Source organism: Anas acuta, chromosome 14 (assembly GCF_963932015.1).
Source record: "Anas acuta chromosome 14, bAnaAcu1.1, whole genome shotgun sequence".
Classification (NCBI taxonomy): domain Eukaryota; kingdom Metazoa; phylum Chordata; class Aves; order Anseriformes; family Anatidae; genus Anas; species Anas acuta.
In genome coordinates, this window is record NC_088992.1 from 10,453,374 (window position 1) to 10,475,449 (window position 22,076).

The window sequence follows — 22,076 nt, forward strand, 5'->3', positions numbered from 1 at the left end:
TGGAAGGGAAAGCCAGTAAAATAATCAATAATCAAATAAGCATCCAGAGCTACTGACCTGGAGAATACCACAGAACCTGACTTCTACTTGTTATCTTAGGTTTTGAAACATGCAAATAGGATACAAAGAGTTACAATAAAAATACGTGGAAAATATATATTTTATTTTTTTTCTGACATGGTCTATCTAAAAGTCTGTTTTCAAACTCTATCTCACGTATCGTAAAGGATTTTCCAGTAAAGTTGTATTTTAAAAGAGGCAAAAGACTAGTGAAAGATATGTACAGAAGCAAATTACACAATAAATTGGAGTTATCCCTGAACAAGCTTATATCGAAGGTGGGTAGATAGCTTTTAAATATTCACTATTCTCACTGAAGGCAAGTGCCTTACAGACAGACAACAACACCGTGCCAGAAGGAAGCCAAAGGAAGACATGTCAGTGTAAGGCAGGTGAGGAGAAGGCATGGCATGGGGCCTGCAGAGAAGCCCCTTTGTCACACTCCTCAACACTGGGCTGAGTATGATATACTTTAAAAGGTTTTGTGCTGAAAGTATTCATAGAATCACAGAATCATTTAGGCTGGAAAAGACCTTCACATCATCAGGTCCACCCATCAACCTGACCTATTGAGTCCCATCACAAAAGCACATCCCTGAGTGCCATGGCCACACGTCTCTTAAATACCCCTAGGGATGAGGATCGTACTACTTTCCTAGGCCTTTTCTAATGCTTGAAAAAGCTTACAGCAAGCTGTGCAGTCTGAAATATCAATTCGGCGTGTATTTTATACAGCTATGGTATTTACTAAATAGTCAGTGATTATTATTTCACCTTGCTTAGCAAATCTGTATAAAAGCAATGGTCTTGGTTGTTTCTGCCTGCCAAGAACATTCCAGTTTTCAACTGTGGTTACCATAGGGATAACACCATCTATTGCACATCTGATTGGCTTCCATGGGCACAATCGTAGGTCCAAAACTGACATGCACTTGTTTTCTTTAAAATTAATTCTTGTACAGGAATGGGGATTATTCAAGCACAGACATCAAAACTTTTGTCTACTGCATATCAGTTCTGCAAAATAGCTCATTTCTAAAGATGGGTGCCCTTTTTGCACATCTACAAATTAAAATAGCCTAATGTAGATAATACCAGTAGAAAAATCAACATAGAATAGAAACAGTCCTGAAAATTTTTCATTTAGTAGTGGAGGTGCTCACTACCACTTTCTCCAAGACTCCTTCCAACTTGAGCAGTCACCTGCTTGTGAGTTTGGATGGTACAGACATTTTTACCAAACCCAGTACATCTCAAGCATTTTTTTTAATGATATTTTTTCTTTGCAGTCATTTATACCTTGTTTCCACATGTGAAAATGGCCTTCTTTACATACCATGAAAACATCATTGTGAATGCATAATTACTGGGTTATAACTTCCCCTTTTGTTTACTGTTTGCAACCTATGTGAACCCATGTATAAATAAGTACTATTTTCTTCTGTACTTTTCTAGTCATAGTGTTGTTATTATCATCATCATCAGGTTGAGACTTAACAAGCACTTGTGTCAAGAAGCTATGAACCTGGCTCCAGGAGTACAGTGCTATTACATGAATAGTTTGGGAAAGACTGAGTGGATGGCCTTAATTTCAGGCACACCCTTGCAATGCATTAGGGTAGATGCAGATCCCTTGGAGTGATAGGAGCAGAACTTCCAAAATCTGACTTTAATCACTTCACTTGACAAACATGGTTTGCTGAAAACATGGGAGGTTTCTTAACAGCTGACATTTTGATGGTATCAGCTGCCAGCAGGATTTGTGTCATTTTATTCAACCTCTTTGACGAAAAAATGCCAACAAAATGAACAATATAAAGGGATTGCAGTCACCACATTTAGTTGCAAAGAATAAATCACTAAAGAAAATGAGTAGTGTCTATAAATAACTGCATTTAACAACCTGTGAGAAAGTTGCTACTTTGATGAATTGATGATGTAATGAGAGTCTCAAATAATGCGTGAGTTTTTTTTGGAATGCATGAAAACCAAAAGGTCTTTTTTGAATTGCCACATAAGTCTTGCAGAAGCTAATCATCAAGTCAGCTACATGATTAGCTTACAAAATTGTCAAACATTTTAAGATTCTTTATTATTAATAGCATTAGAATTTCAGTTGCCACCTTCTTTTGGAGGGGAGAGTCTTTCATAGCTGCCTAACTGCAAAACCAAGCTAGTTTCCATGGTGTAACGGAGATATTATTATTGTTGTTTTTTGTTATAGACACACTAAAATAGTGGCAAGCATTCCTAAAAACTTCCTTCTTGCTATACTTCAATATATAGCTAAAAGCGGAAGCTGTTGTTTATGTTGTTTTTTGTTGTTGTTGTTTTGTATTTTTAATCTCAAACCATATGCTCAAATTTTGCAGTCAGATTGATCCTTTCTCATTTAGTAGGTGACATACTGATTTTCCTGTAACTTATCATAGAATCACTTAGGTTAGAAAAGACCTTCAACATCATCGAGTCCAACCATCAACCTGACCTACCAGGTCCCGTCACTAAACTCCACCACTTCCCTGGGCAGCCTGTTCCAATGCTTGACCACCTTCTCCATGAATAAAATGTCCCTAAAATCCAATCTAAGCCCCCTCTAGCATATCTTGGAACCATTTCCTTCTATTCTAAGAAGGAAGGAGACTAACGAAGAAAAGAGACTGACACTCTCCACACTAAAACCTCCTTTCAAGGAGCTGCAGAGAGCAATGAAGGCTTCTCTCTGCTTCCTCTTCAGAGTAAACAACTCCAGTTCCCCAGCTGCTCCTCATGCGAGCTTGGTTGCTCTTCTCTGCCTAACTTTCGGGTGAAACTTTAAACATAAGATCCATAATTTAAAAATAAAAAATAAAAATCTTGGCCAACTAAATAATTAAAACAAAATAATAATAATTATATTGAGTTTCCCTTTACCTCAACAATAAAAATGTTCTCAAAAGAAAGGAGTAAAGGGGTAAAGTTTTTCTAGCAGCCATTGCTCATGTACAACTTAAATTCAGTATCCAGATTTACTGCCACATCTTCCAAGTAGACCCCTGCAGTTTGGCTGCCGTGTATTGTACACCTCTCACCTCCAAGGGTTTTCAAACTGACTTACCTTTGCAGTACTTTTAGTCGTTATGGTAACTCACACTAATCTCAAGCAACACGTAATGGATTCATTTCTGGAAGCAACACAACTCTTCCAGTGACCTTACAGCAGAGGATTCCCAGGCCACTATGGCATCATCAGGCATTTGTGGCTGATGATTGCTAAAGGGGCACCACGCAAGCTCCTACCAGAACCAATCTCCAGGATCCCAAAGCCCCTGGGAGACTACCTTACAAGTGGGAACATACAGGTCTCTGCCAAAGATCATATTTCTTTGTCCACTTTTATTCTGACTGTAACACATCACCTGATAAACGTTCAATTGGGATTTAGGTCGCAGCAAAAATTGAGGATGGCAGAATTGGTGTAGAAAAATCTATTTGCTCACTTTTAGTCAGAAACAAGAATGATATCTATGGTTTGCTTGGATCTAATACAGTGCCCATCTGAATTTTCAGTATTATTCACAATAAAACACAGCAAAGGGTAAATATCTTCAGTGCACAACAGAACAACTTTGTCAGCTGGGCTGCACAGCCTTGGAAAGATCATATGACCCATAACAAGTGGAATCATTAGCGATAATTTCATAGAATTAGCTCAAAGATAAACTAAACCTGAAAAAGAGGATTCCCCAACAAGAATGCTCTCCGTGGGAGACTCTGGGAGAACAGATGTGCAGTGTGTGATACACGCCAGTGTTAGCAAATCAGGGCTCTATTGAGCTGAGAGAAATGAGTTGCAGAGCTTAGAAGGAACTCCTTATGGAAAACGCCTTGCCAGCAAAGCTCTTTTTTTTTTTTTTTTTTTTTTTTTAAATCAAAGGAGTGTCAACTCTCATGCATCTGCTGATTGCAGCTGTCATGGTGTCATCTGGAAAGAAAGGTGAACCCGCAGTGACTCAACATGTGAACTTCAGGCGTTCGCACTGCACACACTGCCCATTACAGCAACATCAGGCTGAGGCACCTACTGAACGCTGCTGGTGGGGAAACAGAATTCAAATCTCAATGCTGTAAATTTAAAGTCATCTTCTACATTAAAAAACAAACAAACAAAAAAAAAAAGCAAAAAAAAAAAAAAAGAAAGAGTCGTTTTTCTAGGAACAGAATTATCAACTGGGTCTTGTGCAGCAAAAGCTGTATCAAGGCCTGATGTTTTCTTGAATGCCAAAAGCCCTCTCAGGATGTCCAAGTCTCCAGTTCTATTTTAATATACGTTGGCGTGTCATGTCCATACAACACTCTACAGCACAGGGAGACAATTTACTAAATTAAATCAAAATTCAAAATTAACACTACACTTAGAAAATAAGGACTTTAGGATGAGTGCACTGCACTGTAAAAAAATGTAGAGGAATCATTTATGGTATTATTAGTCACGCAGGTGTTCCTCCACATTACCTTAGGTCTATGTATCACACAAGACACAGAACTTGCTCATGTTCAATGGTAATAAAGATAACCAACAGGCCCAAAAAGCTGCATCAACACTTTATCCTCAACAATCGCTCCAGAAAGGCTGAGCTACAAACTCAAGCAAGCTGTCAGTAGCTAATATTAGCCTGCACATAAAGAAAATTTTTATTTCAGGGCAATTTTCAAAGACTGCGGAAAGTGTTCTCTAGGCCTCAGAGAAAATCCAACTGCTCATTTTTGTGCTGATGCAGCTGCAACTGCTGTTTGCTAGATCATATCTCAGCTTGGTCACTGCAATATCAAAGTATGATTTTATAAACCCAGTAAACCATTTAAGTCTTGTGTAAAACACATTATACATGCTAATAGCTTCATTTGGCTAAGCTGGCTTTGTCATATTTCTGCATCTGGATGAAGGTACCACGTATACTACTGATATAGCCTCATACATTAAGCAACCCCTTAATGGCATACATTGCCTTGGAGTCTTTATTCTTTATGAAGAAAATCCTTATCACTGCCCAGAGAACTATTCTGTGTGCGGTAATTATGTAATATTAATGAACAATATTATGTACAACTGTACTTTCCAGCCCTATTCTTTGTATGGAATGTACTTTAGAATGACCTGACTCTGCAAAAATGCCTCTAGCCTCCACAACTCATGTAAAATACAATAAATACATAAATAATTTAAAAGAGGAAATAGTGTTGTGACAGCAGTGGTGTTCTTATTGCTGTACTTCAGCATCTGGTGATGTGGCCTTTGAAAATTCCTTTTTTTTTTTTCTTTTCGCTTGGGAACACCACTCCCTTAAGCTGGACAAAAGAGTTTGCTACAGGAAGAGAGGTTTACAATGCAAATCTGAAAGCTAATTTTCTTTATGAAATTGTAGGAGGAATAAAAGGAGGCGAGGGTATCCGTCTGCTCACCATAGGCTTTTGCAGAGCCCTTTGATATCATGGTACTAAAATGGGATTTCTGAAGCTGAAAGTTCCTAAATGTTAATCACAACTGCATCCCGGCATTGAGCCCAGGGGGAAGCAAGAGGCAGACACCTCTCTGGTGCCCGGTCTGCACACCAAGGGCTGCCCCAAGCCCCTTTCAAGACCGGCCAGGCTGCCATCTACCACCACCAGCCCACAGGCAGGGCCCTGGGCACAGCCAGGGGGCCCTTTCCCAAATTTATGGGAGTGGGAGAGGTTTTCTGGTGGCAGGAGCAGAGCAGTAGCTTTACTGGGAAAGGAGCTGTTTGTATGAAGGAGGCAGCTTCTAATCTCTTTGTTGTTTTTCTTTTTTTTTTTTTTTTTCCCACTTCTAAAATAAAATAACTGGCTACTTAATTCCTATTAATAAAGGAGGAATGCATTAGGGTAGTTGCAAGGGCCAATTAGTCAGGGCTTACAAAGTGCACTGGTGCTGAGTGTAATTTTTACAGCAACTCGGTGACACCTTCATTTCTCAAAATAAGATTTCATAGCCTATTCATTTACAAAGTGGGCTAGTGCCTTTGGGTATTTGGGAAGGGCAAAAAGACAAATTGAAAAGCACCAAATCATTTAATTTCAAAGTGCATTAAGCACACACTTTCCAATTTTCTGACTAAAATGTTCATCAGCTTTTTCCAAAGAGGTTTGTATCCAGGGCACAGAAATAGTTTGTGGATTTCTGATTCCTGAAATACTTAACAATGCTATTCAGGGAAAAATGAAGGAAAAAAAAAAGTGTCTTTTTGTCCTAAAAAGCAGAGATTCACGTGTGAAGTGGTAATGATTGCAAGTGACAGCTTAAGGATAAAAATAGCACTAATAATACAAATGGTAACTAATCAAACACTTTCAGGAACTGAATTTTCCCCCACTTCTGAAAAGTGGGGGCTGTTGTAATAAAAAGAGTAAGGAAAACAATATTAAGAGTCCAACCTGGAGTGACCCAAATGCAAGGGGTCCCAAGGGGACCCAGATGCAAACTCTTTTCCCCCTGGAGCCACAGCACAGCGTAAGGCAGCCCCGCAGGACCTGGCCCGGCCGCCCAGTTCGCTGTGCAGCGCTGCTGGCTGAAATCTGGAGTCTCCAGGCTGCAGCTCCATTATTGAAAAGGAGAGCAGTGGTAATCTGCTCCATTTTAGGCAAATTAAGTGCAGCTCTTCGGCTCCTGGCACATTCCCAATGCAGCTCTGAGATGAGCATAATTCCACAAAATCCATAAAATTCAGAGTCTGAGGCCGCTACCGTTCCCCCTTCCCCTCGCAGATGGAGTCCTCTGCTGGGGTACTTCACAGGGGAGAGACAGATTCTGTGTGTATCTAATGAATGCTGGTGCTGTGTGCGAGGGCGATGAGTTAAGAGGAGAGTTTCAGTCTCAACTTTGAGTTCTCTACCTTATGGGTTTCACGTTATATTCTCCTGGCAAGGGAGGGGGGACATCGCATCTGCAGTGTTCCCCTCCTTCTGCCTTGCAGGGGAAAGAGGGTGTGTTTCCACCGACAGCAGAATGAACTCATGCTTTCCAGTCTTTCCCCATGTTAGGAAATAGGTCCTGTCTCATTACTGGTGACAGCACATATTGGTAGGTCATAGAGCAAAGGGAGAGCCTTGCGTAGAACAGCTGGGGCCCAGAGCCAGAAATCTCATTAAAGTAAGCTGCTGCTATTTCCAGCCTGTAATAGAGCTTTGGAGCTTGATTATATTCAGTGAAAGCAGGTCATTACAAACACAGAGCTTTTTGCATATTATCTAAATTGAAATAATAATATGTTCTCCCCTTTCATGTGCTATATTGATAAATCCCAACTTATGAATGAAACATGTTGATTAGTTAGTTAAAAATAATTAGATCCATATTATGCCTTCAAGTTTAAGGCTTGATTAGTGCAAACAAATAACTTTTCTTGATAATAAGTCATTTACAGATTATTCTTTTAAATGGAGCACCCAGGCATAAAAATAATCTGCAGCAATAAATTGTGTTATTTATTCTCTCTTTCTTTGCTCTTTGACTTGAAATATCACAGCACTTTCAGACCTTGATAGACAGAATATCTATATGCAGTTTCTGATCTCCACAGCAGCTACCACCACGCAGCTCTGGTGTTATTTGATTGAGACAGCGGTGTAGCAGATAAAAATGTGACCCATAAGTGTTCTTTGATTCAATCTTCCTAGCCGTGTAGTCCCAAAAGAACAACAGATATTGCTTATGGTGACTGAGGATATTGCTCTGCTTGGCTTCTTGTTATTTAACTTGCATTTTAAATACTCTGATATTTACATCAGATCTGAGCTAATGAGCGGTTGGTTGGTGGTGGTTTCAGCACTAACATTTTCAGTTCTTTGGAAGGAAAACAAAACCCGGCAGGAACATTATTTTTCTAGTCATCAGTTCACTGAGGCCAAGAGGATTTAGCAATGTCCATAAAGCTTAAGTGCTGTCCTGAATAAGAACATTTTTCTGAACCAGAGCTTAGGGCAGCTGTAAGGACAAAGTCTTTTTCTCAGCTCCCCAAGACTTTTGACACTGGCAAAAGGTGGGCCCATGAACACGTACAGGAGACATCCAGTAAAGAAAGGCTATATGTTGATAGGATTGTGGCATATGTACTGTAATAAAGTTAGATAACATCCTGGTAAAAAGCCCTGGCTGCGTTGATACTGCTGTCTCTGCTGCTGCTTCCACCTACAGAGCCTGCCTGGTGGAAAGTTATGGCTCTCAATTATCACTGTGAAAATCCAGCCCTATTTTGGGAGTGCTTATAACTTCCAGCAGTCATCCACAGTGTGGGAGTTTGACGGGGTTCTGAGAGAATATCAGCCTGTGTATTTAGCTGCTGGAGCATGACAATTCTGCAGGAGGCAAATAATGCAATTTCGTAAAGCATTTTTATAGAATGCTTTCCATATGGTTGACAGGAAAACTTGCAAAGGCTGGGAAAAGAACCAACCCCGTGCCCCATTCACCACCCTCTTTCCAGACGGCCAGCAAGGGACCTAATTCAAGAGCTGTGGTTGGTGTGGACACTTGTCCACTTGGACCTGGTGAGACCACCAGCTTACCACAATCACCAGATAGCCAGTATCGAGAAATTACATCTCTACTGTTCTCCAAAAGACCTGGAGTGACTTGTTGGTTTAAAACCCCCTCAATCCTTCCCAATCCTCTCAGAGGGCACTTGCAGAGAAATGGTAATGGTTTACAGTCTCAGAGTGCTTTTAAAGCACTCAATGTCAGGAAAAAATGGCATTAACCACCCTCCTCCCCATACTTCAGACCTGATTCTGAATGCTAATCGGGAGTAATTTCACTGAAGTGAAGGGAGTTATGCAAGTATAAGCCCTGTGTAAAAGTGGAATCAGATCCATGCATCATACATTTAAGGCTCCTGGCAAAATATGCTCTATTTACTTGAGGAAATTAAAGCATTTCAAAGAGTCTGGATGATTTAAGAGCTATGTTCTTACTTCCTAGAAATTAGAATAGTACATCAGGTAATCAATAAATGTATAAAACTGTCTGAAATACAAGCAGTGCAGAGGTCAAGAATGGAAGAACTGCAGCTGAAATCACTTTATATGATATACTGGAAAAGCAACATTATTTTACCAACAGCACTTAGAAGCCCTTGCAAAAGGCAAGAAATTGATTTAATGGTATAGCAAACAACATTTGTTTCATACAGCCAATTTTTTACCACTCCCTTCACAAATAAAAGTAAACACCAAGTGATACTGTTCATCTAATCGATTTGGCTCCGACCTCCCTTTAGCTTCAAAAAATTCATGGAAAGATGCAAAGATGCACCCACGTTGGGCTCATCTGCATCTGAAACACAGCACTGCTCTCAAACCACGTTATCAGATTTTTTTTTTTTCCCTTCCAATTACAAGCAGCAGGCACCGTGGGGTATATCTCCTCGACGGTCTGTAATAGAAACTCCTCAGCTACGTGCAAAGCCTCTCCAGTGTCTTCCACACAAAGAGGCTCCACTGAAACCAAGGCAAGTGGCAATTCTGCACAACGTGCCCCAGCTCCTGCCGGAGTGCTGCAGGAAAGAAACGGCCTCTTAAGCAGATGGGAGTCACTCAGCCTCTACCCTCAACTCTAAAAGAGCTGCTTGACGAGCCTTGCTTTCAGCTGGGGGCTGACGGCAAGCAAGAAGGAAATACCCAGGGCTCTGAAAGTATAAATCAGCTGCGCATAGTCTCCTGACTTCTAATAGCTCACCGATCACTGTGTCAGCTCCTGGGCTACTGCAGGAGCATAGCGAGGCTGCTAGAAAGAGGAACAAACGTTTCTCTCTGCTGCTCCTTCCCCCAGCATTGCAATACAGCCAGGGCTTGTGATGTTTGGCCAAAGAATGGGGAAACCTAGGAGTGACTTTGGACAATACATGCCGGTGATCATGAGTCACCAGCTAATGTTAAAGACAGATCTAAGGTCAGATGTGGCGTGGATAACAGTGACTTTAGTGGAGTTTTAGTGGAGTTTCCGTTTGCTTATGCCTGACCTGAATTTTGCTTCATGTATACTCTTAATGGCATTAAAAGGAATTTTTTTTGTGAATGTACAGTGAGGGGAATAGGCCCCTATGGTGTCAGCCTCAGTTCTGAATGGGTTGGCTTTTTTGGCTTGTCACATCTTTCCAGTGTCTAAAGCTCTGCCTTTGTATTGTAATATGGCGTGCCGTAAATATCTGTAATGGAAGGGATTACATCAGCTAACTCAGCGCTGCCAATCTCAATATTAAACTCTGCAGCAGTAAGGAGCCCTGCCCAGAGGACTATGACAAGCATTCAGCTCCATTTGTATTGCAATACAAAGTACAGAATAAAGCCACATCGTTGCTGGAAGTGATACTACTCGTCAGGTTAAAATGGCACATGGGAAAACAATAGCAGAGCACTGAAGTTCCTTCTCGGAATTAAGGGCTGTGGAGTACCTGATACATGCCCTGCCTGAATTTGCTGTAGGTTAGTGATCATTAGGGGGAAAAAAATAAATAAGTAGCTCCCCGTCCCCAATAACCGTGCAACAGCAGAAGGTAGATTCCTATTTCTACATCCACTGACTCTGCTCTGGTCAGGGCATGTTGACTGCAACAAGAGAGGGAGATCTGGTGGAATTCTGCCTATTTCCACCCCATTTCAGATACACCAACTAAAAAGGCTAAAATGCTTTAAAATATGTTCAACATTTTCCTGCGGTTTCTGTACACCCAGTCAGCTGCACATTAACTGCACTGTTCTCGCTGCCATTTGAAGTTTGCTCGAAGTTGTTTGGTGCCAAATAAAATCCCATTCCTATGAGATAAGTCATCGTTAGGTTCCAGTGAAGCTTGACCAGAACTATTGTCCCAATGTTAGACTCCTCGTCAGAACTTTCTGTTTCAGCCATCACCACGAATATTCTTGGAAGAGGCTGCTCAAAGATTTATGTAGCGAGTGTGAAATAATTAGGCTCAGTGGAACACGAGTTTTGAAGCGTGGGAGGCATGATGCAGCACTTTTTGGAGATTTTCAAGGGAAAGCTGGACTAACTACTCTGCATGGGGCTTAAAGGTTCTGTAGCTGGAAGGATAAAGATGTTGGCAAGAGCTTCCTTTATCCACTGTGCTTTTTTCTGACTGCTGCAAGCCACGCAGTGATGGCTCCGTTTCTTCAGTACTTACTGCATGTGAATTGAAAGCAGCAGACTGAGATCCTCCGAAGAAAGAAGCGACAAAGGCACAAAAAATAGGAATGCTCAGAAATTGCACTGTATGTTGTACAACCATGGACCCAGATCCCGTGGTCCTGTGCCTTTATCTCAGCGAAGGAGCCAGCCTATTGTTTCTATGTAAAATTGGTTGCCATGGTGGTATCATCCGGGCTTTCACCCCGATGAAAATTGTTTGCATCTGTGACGCAGTAGTGCTGGCAACCCAATGTTTGCGTCTCCCTCTAACACAGGACTAATTGTGGAAATGGAACCTGGCTGTTTACCTTTGCACGGTGAGCAGGTTGCTTAAGCACACACAGAGCACTTGCTGTGAAAACGGAATGGAAGTGGCAAAGCAGGTGGGTTGAGAGCTTCTGAGGCTTCACGCACCTCGGATGAAATGGAAGAGCAGAAGTAAAGCTCCATCGCCAGGCTGCCCCTTCCCCAGGCATGGCACCGGTGTGCGGTTTTGATATTGCAGCACTGGGTGAAATTTCCGGCAAGTAACAGGTCTCCTGTTCTCGCACTGATGGGAAGCCCTGCCTGACATCCAGATCTGCTGATAAGAGAGCGTATCTATTCCATTTGCTAATGAGCCTCAATCATTAGGCTCCTTACATCACAGGCGGCTAGCGATCCCATTAGCTGGGTGAATAGCAGCTGCCAGCAGAAGACTCAGAAATGTCACTGAAAAATGCAAATGTTACAAAAGACACTCTTTGTATGCATTTATTTTTGGTGGCAGTTCAGCTTCTGGTCCAAGCTCGCTATGGGTTCAGGTTTATGAGTGCCAGAACCTCATGAAGGCCCTCTGAAACTTCACCTTGCTTCAGGCTTGGAGCTGATGCTGTAGGGCCATGTTCACATCGGTCCCACATCCCAAAGGGACACCTAGGCTTAGAGCTTTCTCTCCAGCATAAGTTTTCCTGGAATACTAGGCCTAGCACAAGGAACGGATGGGGTTAATGCTCCTCCCTGCATAAGCTGTCAGCACTATACTTTGAACAAAACAGCAGCAGCTTTATGAGCTAGAATAGTGCTTGTTAAATTGAATTAGATCTGGAGCATTAGTATCAGCCTCTTCTCTTTACCTTTATTGGGAAATCCTCATTTCCAGCCTGTGTGATAAGTGGGGGAGGAGGAAGTCAAGAGCAGCTCTGAACAAAGCACAAGGACCAAATGTTATCAGCAGAAAAGAAAGCCTGGCAGTGCCAACCCCATAATGGCATTTAGGCTTTCGCAGAGCAGAATCGGCCTGGCCTGCCGTGTCCGTATCCCTTTCCAGTGTGCAAATAAAAGAGCTGGGCAGTCGCCTGTCTGCTGTTCCAGCATGCATATTGTATTTCGGCTGATGTGCCTGCAGTGCTGATTCTGCTGAGCTGTAAGCTGAAGATCTGCTGAGTAAGAAATTATTGAAGGGAAGCAAGAGCCCCATTGTCTTTGGGTGATGTCAGTACGACCCTTATCAATAATTGAGCGGCTTTTCCAGGAACCCAGTCTAGAGGCACCAGTCTGTGTTAACACCTTGCTGCCTTGCTCAAATGTTCCAGGAAAGGCTGCTCTCCACCGAAACAACGTCGAGCCATTGCTTTATTCTGCAGGCTCACAAAGCTGGGAGTGAGACTGTGCTCCATCTGATACACCGCTGCCCACCCACATGCTGTCAGATTTAAAAGCATCACAGGCTTGAAATAAGGATGGTTTTATAAGGGTCCAGCTCATTTGCTGGGGCATGGAGCCCAGCGGGTTGTGAGGGCTGGGGAGGGTGTTTGTCCTTTGCTGTCCCTTGAACTTTCACCACCGACCTTCCTGTTAAAAAGAGGAAAGCTGGGGGGTAGAGCTTCCCCCCGTCACCATCTCAAGGACTTGGCGTGTGGAGCAGTGGTCATCTCAGAGCACTTGGATACTAAAAAATGTATAAGAAGCTGAGAAGGGAATTCCTGAAAGCTCCCTGTTAAAATGCTGAGCCCCAGGGATGGCAGAAGCCAGGTGATTTTGCATTTCTATCATTCCTGTGGAAGAACTCTTAAGTCCTCCAAATCAATATACCTCACTTGCAATAAATGCAAGAAAATACATGTGAGGGGAGAAAACAGGTTGCATGTAATCAGGCCTTTTATGCCTATATATTCTAAGTGACACCAACTGATAGCCATGCTCTCCTGGCACCAGATTTTGTGGAACAGAATTTTATCCCTCACTCCAAAACTCATGGGCTACTCTGATGGCATAAAGAGGCTAGAAATGGTGTCCTGCAAGGCTCTGCTACCCAGGCAGACTTTGGGTAAAGCACTGGCCCCTTCTCAAGGTCAGCCTTTTCCTTACGTTTCAACAGGGAAAAGCAAGAGAGGGATTTCCACAGCAAATAGTGGATCGGGCATTCTGGGCTGCTTCAGATGACAGCAGTGCATAAGAAGCGACTAAATATAAAATCATCCTCAGGGCAGCTCCAGTTTAAACCAGGGCACGGCAGCCCTCAGAGAAGTGCAGAATCTCCTAGACGTTCATAAAGTAAAGGCAGGATGAAGAGAATTTGAAGCTTACAGCTGAAATTCTGAAAAACAAATGGCAGGTGAGGCACATAAAGGGAGAGAAGCACCAAAAGTATCAGAAATGTGAAATGTCTGGTGTCTGGAGTCCCAGAGCTTGGGATCACAGTCCCCTTGCAGCAGTACGTGTCCTCCTCACCTTGATGTCCTCTCTCTGCCTTGGAGGAACTTTCAGCTCATTCTGACCCTTCTCTCCCGTCTGCTTTCTGTAGACCATTTCTTCCTCTGCATTTGTAAAGTACTGCACAAAATATGGGGGCCCTAAAGCCACTCACAATAAAAATAAATACAATAAGTAACTGAGATATTTCAGCAACGGAACTGAGACTTCCATTGCTGCAATCTGAAGTCCACTTACTAAAGCGGCAGAAGATGCTCTTTGTGGTTTTCCCATTTATGTCTCCAGTTCCATGGATGGTGGTGGCTCCACACCCAGTTCTGCACTTTACACTGGTGGACCTTGATCTAACGTGCGTGGAAGCGTGCAAGAAAAGCAGATCTCCAAAATCCCTCAAACAGACCTTTTTTTTTTTTTTTTGTTGGGTCAGATTCCTGCTGGATAATACTGAACTAGATCACTGATGAAAACTATAGGTGAACTTTGCTGCTCTAGCCTATATCTAACAGATAAAAGATTCTATCTTTATCCTCTGGGCCACACAGTCCCATTTTTGAGCTGTATTGTGTTTCCAGGTTATGGTAAAGCCAGCTGACTCTGCTGACTTTTTGCATCTGAAACATTCCTCTGCTTCTATCCATGTATTCAGCTGCAGAATATAGTTAATGCAACAATCTGTGGAAACGAACAATTAGTAGCTGTTGATGTTAAACAAGGTGACAGCAGCACTCACCAACTAGTACTTAATTATCCAAGCCAGACCATGCTGACAGGTTTACGTACACTTTTGCTGAGCTTCAGCATCAGCACAATTCTGTATGGTAAAGGCAGGTCCCCTCTTGCAGTGCACTTGCACCATCCCTGAGGTTGGTGTCCCAGGCTCATGGCACTGCGTGAAATTAATCTGCATTCTGAAAATAATCTTTTAATCATAGCATTAAGAGCATAATTTTAAAAGAAAAAAAAATAAAGAAAATTAAACAGCACAAGACAATAAAAGGAAGAAGTAGCTACCTCCTAATCTGCTATAAGCTAGTCCAATCTAACCTGTGTTTTTGTGGTGTCCTCCTACATCACTTCATACTTATCAGAGAAAGTAGACACATCTTCTAAATAGAGGTATGCATACTAGTGGTATATAATAGTGCTAAATAGTGGTATGCACCACTGAAACAGGTACCTCTTTTATCTGTGGCATCCTATGAGCAAGGAAATAGAGTAGAACACATTTGTTGAGTAGGAGTGAGGGCAGACTAAGTTGGGCATCTAAACAAGAACTGGGCATCTAATTTGCCTTGATATCAACAGCAATCAAGCACCTAAACATCTTCTAGCACCTCAGCCCAGTTGACTGGGATACATTCACCCAATAGATCTGTAGCAGAGCAATTTGGGTGTCCTCTGCTATCACCTGAAATAATAAGCTATCTTTCCACTGTTATTGTTGGGCATCCTAATAGGTGGTTCTTCAGGATAGTAAAAATGGTAGATTTGACCTCTCAGGTCAGTTAAAAACCCACTGGCTTACTTCTTGTGCAGCCTTGACTTAATTCTGGCAGCGTTCCTGAGGTGTATGTGGCTTGCCCCAGAGTCATCTAGTGCCGTAGGCTGTGGGCTGAAATACAACCCAGGTTCTGTAGACCTTCAAGCCAGGCTGCTCTCTGTTTCCAAACGGGTTGCAGCAGTCAGCTCCTGCCCCAGGAGTTGCAGCACGGAGCGATCAGGCTGGTGACAGATTGTTTTACCCGTGCTTGAAACGAGAACACCGACCTGCAGAGATAATTGAGCGGTTGTTGCTAGGAGGCTTCGGAGCTGCTTTCTGAAGTTCTCCTGAAGTGATGGGTGCTTTGTTTGGATTGTTAAGGAACTCTGAAAGCTAAATACAGCTGCATCAAAATCACCATAAAAGGGAGTTGGATTTTGTGACTCTCCATTTCCTGAGACTAATATTTTCTGGGCACAAAACAGCAGTCTCTGTCTCTGAACGATTCCGGAATGAAAACCAGCCTTTTTGACACTGTTCAGTTGCACTAAAATTGGAGCAGAATATCTCAGTCCAGAGCGCATACACGAAATACACACTGCTACTCATATTTAAAGTGATATGTGTGTATATATAAATGTATACACAGTGTATACAAACAAACCTTCTTTTTGCATTCATGTATGTCATTTAGCTGTCATAACACTTGTTGTAGAGCTAGGCACCATTTAATTTTTCTTAGTCCTTGATCACCAACCCAAACACATATCATTAATTTACACTTTTAAATGTCTATACCAGAACTCAGATTGTTTCTCGACACATTACATTAATTTAATTTGCTTGAGATCTTTGTGCATTTTTGTTTGAGATCTTTCCAGTCTTCTGATTAAGCATAAGAACCTGGGGACATCCCCATTTCACAAACAGATTTAAAAAATGGGTAAAAATAGACACAACTATTTGGTTTACTCAAAACCTTGGCTGAAAGAAAGAATCAGGCTAAAACCAGGTTATCATGGCAACCAAAATATGTTTTTTTTTCTACTCACAAAAGTAACTCTATGTATAACAAGGCACTTTTTTTTTTTTTCTTGTTTTTTTCTTTTTTTTTTTTTTTCACAAACTCAACTATTTCCATGCCACTTTTCACAGAGAGGCTGTGAAAGACATAAGCACGATGGGTAAGGGAGCAGCTTTGGAGAAAGACATCGATTTCAATAAGGCCAAGAGGAGCACAGATAAGAGAGTCACAAGGGAAGGAGGATGGGAAAGGTCATCGAAGTATTTAAGTACTATTACCAAAAAGCAGAGTTACTCCATGAAGTCCATGCTTTCCATAAGGGCCGTTTTTGCACAAAGTCCCTTACTGTCAGGGAGGCATCCACTGGGCAGAGAGGAAAACCAATTTCCTAGTGTCCGACTCTAGTCTGAGTGCTACTGACTAATTTGAAGTAGATTTTTCTGGCCCAATCTCCACAGTAAGTCATCAGGGATAATGGAAAACGTATTTAAACTAGGTGATGAATCACTAAACCTACTGCTGGCTGAGGTGGATAACCCCTCTACATGGGGTGTGTTCCTCGTCTCTAGCCAAGGTACCCGCGATTCTCACGAGAAGTCACAGAAGTTAAAAACTGACAGCTTTTCCTGAGTACCTCCAAGAGAAATTTGTATATCTGATTCATGTTTCAGAAGCACAAAAAATCATTAAGCCTGTTAAACGAATCAAATCTAAGGCAGAGTGCAGAGGGTGAAGCCTGGCTGCTGCAGGTGGATGGGGAAGAGAAGGGAGAAGGCAGGCAGCCTGGCAGCCCTGGCTGAGCTGCACAAGGCACCGCATATTTAGCATGGCAAAAGCATCCGCCTTTGACAGAGATCCTCTCACTGAGGATGGAAAGAAACGTTCATCAACGGCAACAAAAGACCTTGGAGCATCCCTCCTTGGCCCTTTATTTCCTGAGTGTGTAAGCCATGAATGATGAGTATGCTGAGGGTTAAAGTAAAAATAAAAAATCACTCTCTGGGAAAACATACAAGAAAAGGGCAGCTAAATCTCTGACAGATGAGAACACTCCCAGGGTGTCAGCTACGGGAGTTCTGATTTACTTTATCTGGAGGGAGAGATAAGGACTCCGCAGTAGAGCAGCATCTAATAAATGATGCCTGCAGCACAATAACAAGAGAGAGCTCTTCATTTTATTTATTTATTTTGCAGTTAATTTAGTGTTCCTGAAAGCAAGGGCTTTTTTCGCTCTGGTCACTGACAATACAGCCCAGCTCTCCCTCCCTCCCGGCTCTGTCAATAGGCACTTTATAAATAACCGGCGAGGAGGATCTTCACCCCTGACCTGTGGGATCCACCACTTGAGAAGAAAGACGAGGAGCGCTGAAGGAGCACTGATGCCTGGCAGGCAGAGCACGTCCCCGGCTTGCAGACTGCTCACACAAATCTACCTCGTTCAGACCTGGTCTTCAAGGCACTAAGCATCTGGGCCATGGGTATGTATTAAGCACATGATGCATGTAACCAGCAGCTGTGCTTATAAAATGGAGTTCATTCTGACTTCTGGGGTCTGCCACAAAAACTGAAATGAAGGCACGAGACAGGAAGATCAGATCAAAAATGAAACATAAAATAACAGCTCCTCTACTCCCCACCTCAACCGAAAGACTGGAAGAAAACTGTTCATTTTGGGGGAGAAATTAAAAAATGAGCTAGAGCTTAACCCAGAGCTATTCCCTCTGCTTTGCAGGCAGGACTGCTGCATTATTCCAGTGCACTTGTTCAGAACAAGAGGTGTTGCAAACACCTACTTTTTTTTCCCTTTTTTTTTTTTTTCCCCGCTGCTTCCATGTGCCTCATTCCCTCCAGACTGTCCCTAGCTCATTAGTCATGTTGGGGCAATGCTAAGGTGGAGAATGATTACATAGTTGGCTCAGACTTTTCCCTTCCCAGTACAGCGTGTGCTTGGTTCCCTGCAGGGTGGAGGCTGACCTGAATGCCTTCTTAAAACCATACGCATGCAACCTGGAACTGTAATGATTTCTAGTCTGGAATTGTCCCTGTTCCCGTTCCCAGGGCCCATCTTTGAAAGCAGGATGGGACTGATTCAGTTCCTGTTGTTGCTGTAGAACCGGGTGAAAGACGGCAAATCCCCACTGGAACAACTCACCTTTCCTCAGTTGCCTTCTGAAAAATATATCACTATGTGCACTCCTCACCTGGTGTTGTGTGTGGGAGAATTTGGTGAGTGCGAGAGTGTTGTGAGAGTCCCTTGGGAAACACTGGCTCCTCAATAACTTTCTGAGCTGCTCCAAAAGCCTGGGCCCTGTGGGACTGATAGTGGCAGATTTTCCCAGGCAGAGCAGGGCTCCTTGCTGGGGAGCACACAAAGCAGAGGACAGCTGTCCTCTGATGCCATACAGCCATGGATGTTCATCTCTTACCCCAAACTTTCTCTTCTCATATATTTTTTTTTCAGAAAATATTGAACCCCCTTCTCTACCAGTCCTAGCCATGCCTTCCTCCTTGACTCAGTCTTTGACTCAACATTACATCCATGCTTGTCATTTCTTATGCTTTATGTTCAATTTTAGCTTTTCCTCTTTTTCCACGCTGAGAAATCTAACCCGAACACACATCACCTTGTGACTTGCCTGTAGCAAACCTCTTTGTGCCACACCACCACCAGCGTTACCTGTTCAATACAATCCAGACCGCTCCTGCTCCGGAGCCTCCCACCAACTATGCCCTTGCACCCCTGCCCTTTGCATGCAGCATTTATGGACGAGAAGGTGGAAGGCATGGGGTGAGGCCAGGAGGTTTGGGCAGGAGGTGGCTTTGGGCAGAGCTCCCGGCAGCAGGAGCTGGCTCAGCCCTGCGCAGTACCAGCGCTGTGGCCCCGAGCTCCGGCACAGTTCTACCTGCTCTGCCAGTTCCCAACTCCCACAGCTGTCAAAACACCCTTGTCAGAAGCTGTAAAGCTCGTCCTTGCCTCTATCTGGCCGTACCCACATAATAAGCTTCTATGCCTCAGCCCTTGCCTTGAACATCTCCTGTGGCTTTGCACCTCTGCATCCGACCCGGCCCACGGGAGCCCCGATGTGCCCTGGCGGAGCTCTGAGCTGCCCCAGGCTGTGTGCAGCCACAGCAGGGCAGTGCCAGCCTCTGACACGACTCCTGCCCATCTGCAGGCACGGCGATGCAAAGGAGAAGCAGGTGATACCCTGCCTGCTCTCCCCAGCTTTGCTTTTCAGCCCCAGGCGGCTGTTTCAGCTTCAGTGCCACCAACTCCTCGGGCTGTGCTCTGAACACCAACCCAAGGCTGAATCCTGTTGGCACCATCTTGGCAGAGCAAGCGGTTAACCCAGTTGTTACTGAGACATCTATCCAGCCCACCAAAATACATTTCAAATAATTAAATAAATAAATAAATAAGTAAATAAATAAATAAATAACAAGGAACTACATTATTCTAGATATTCAATGAGGCATCTGAAGTCATCCCCAAATTATTTTGCTTTTGCACTAATAAAAGGAACACTGACAGAGATTTTTCAAAGCTGTTTTTAGGATTCATATCAATTAATTTGTGCACCTATAGACTGCACTGAAAATCCCAGGCTAAACTAATTTCCTATGTGGGAGAAGACTCTGCTTCCCCAGGCAAAGTGTCTGCCTTGCAGCCAAAGCCCCCAAAGCCAAAAGGATGGAGGAGCAGGGAAGGAAAAGGGGAATAGTTCACAGTGGAAAATGCTATTGATCCTTCACCATAGCAGCAATAGCTGGCAATACTGCAGCCCGAACCGACCTGCCCACCAAAGCAGAGATTTGCAAAAATCCCCTCCAGAATGTAAGGAGCAAGGCCAGAAAAGCTATTTACGGCTTGCAGCTTTCCTTGGGCAATGAAAGAAACCGAAGCCTGATTAAGTCGCAGATTTGTAACTCTGCAGGCGAATAAACACATCCCCTGTGTTTTCACATAAAAATCACTCGTGAGGGGCTGGTTGCTGCTGGGGGAGAACATTCAGAGAGGGAGAAGGAAAATGCTTCCCCTACCATGAGCAACGTGCCCTCAGCAGACGGCACGGTGCCGTGTTCCCATCCCACCCGGCCTGCACAGTCACAGCAAAACCGAGCTGGGGGAACAGTGCTTTGTGGTGGAAAGGGATCATTTCTGCTACCCTGGCTCTAGGAAAGCTTCTTGTTTTCTTTTTCACTCAGCTTCAGAGCTCCAGCTTGCTAGATTCGCTCTTTAGTAAGTGCTAAAGAAGAAATTCCCCTCGGCGCAGAGGAGCCAGTAGCAAGATTTGGTAGGGTAATGTACTGTTCCAGATCTGGGCTGAAATGACTGTACCACCAGGTAAATGACTGCATGCTCCCAGAAAATGCCCTCCGGAGAATTATTGGAAACCATTTCCATCTGACAGGTTGGCGCTCAGCCTTTTCCACGGTCAGCATCCATCTCTGCTGGTGGCTGCTAACAAGCTGTCCGCTGCCCCGCCGCGTAGCACAGGTGGATAAAGCCCCGGAAAAGAGGATTTTGGAGACCTGAAAGAGAGATAAACCCTACACTGAGTGTCCACTGACTTCAGAGGGAAGTGGATCAAGCCCTTTAATATTGTTATTGTAAGGCAGCAGTGCCCAAAGGGCCGCAGTAATGAGAGAGGCTCCGTGGCACTCGGTGGTGCGTCTGCTCCAAGAGCACTGAGAGCTGCCAGCGAAAGGAGTGAGTGAGCACGGACAGGCCAGGCAAGGGAGCACAGGAGCAAATGAGTTTTCCGTTTGCTGACAATTCTGTAAACATGAATGAGTAATTTTGTTTGTCAGAGATTTTCGAAGTTAAAAAGAGGCAGCTTGGCGCTGGACACAAATGTTTCCCGCTGGACTCTGCAATAACCAAACTCCAGAACATTTTGAAATGAGGAGTCAGCCTGAATCTAAAACAGGAAAAAAGGAACATGCCGTGTTTGAAATGTCAAGTGAAATGCTCTGAATGCTTTTGTGGTGTGTGTTTGTTTTTTTTTTCAAAATGAAATCAAAATGGGTTTTCAGATTTTTTTTTTTTTTTTTTTTGCCACATCTTCTTGCCAGCAGGACCAGCTGGGCTGGAGGCAAAGCATCTCAGAAAGCTCTCTGGGAAGACCACGTGGAAACAAGCCTGGGTATCTGGGCAGCACAGCAGCTGCCAAACCGCTGCTGAGGCTTTTGGTGAGCTTCTGGCCTGAGGAGGACTCGAGGAAGAATATGGAAGGGGAGAGGGCAGCCTCAGAGGTACCCAGCAGCACCAGAGAGCGTCTAGGAAAAAAGATGGGTGTGGAGATGGTTTAAGAAATAGAAGATGAAGGCAAGACAAAGGATCTAAGCTCTCTGTAGCCTCACAGATGTGACAGGTAGGATTGGGGTAGCACACCAAGGCTCTGGGTTATCCTAGAGGAGGGAAAGCCTGGGGTGAAGGCATGGTGAGGTGTGCTCCAGCCCGAGTGGTGAGCCGGGAAACAACCCCTGCATCTTGCATATTCTGCGACCGAAATATTCGTGTCTCAGCTCAAGAAACTAAACACCATTTCCAACCTGAAGCGATGGCACCAGCCAGCACCGTGTGACTCACGCTGAGCCCTGACCTCTCCGGGGCTGTGGAGGTTGATGTGGAAAGTATT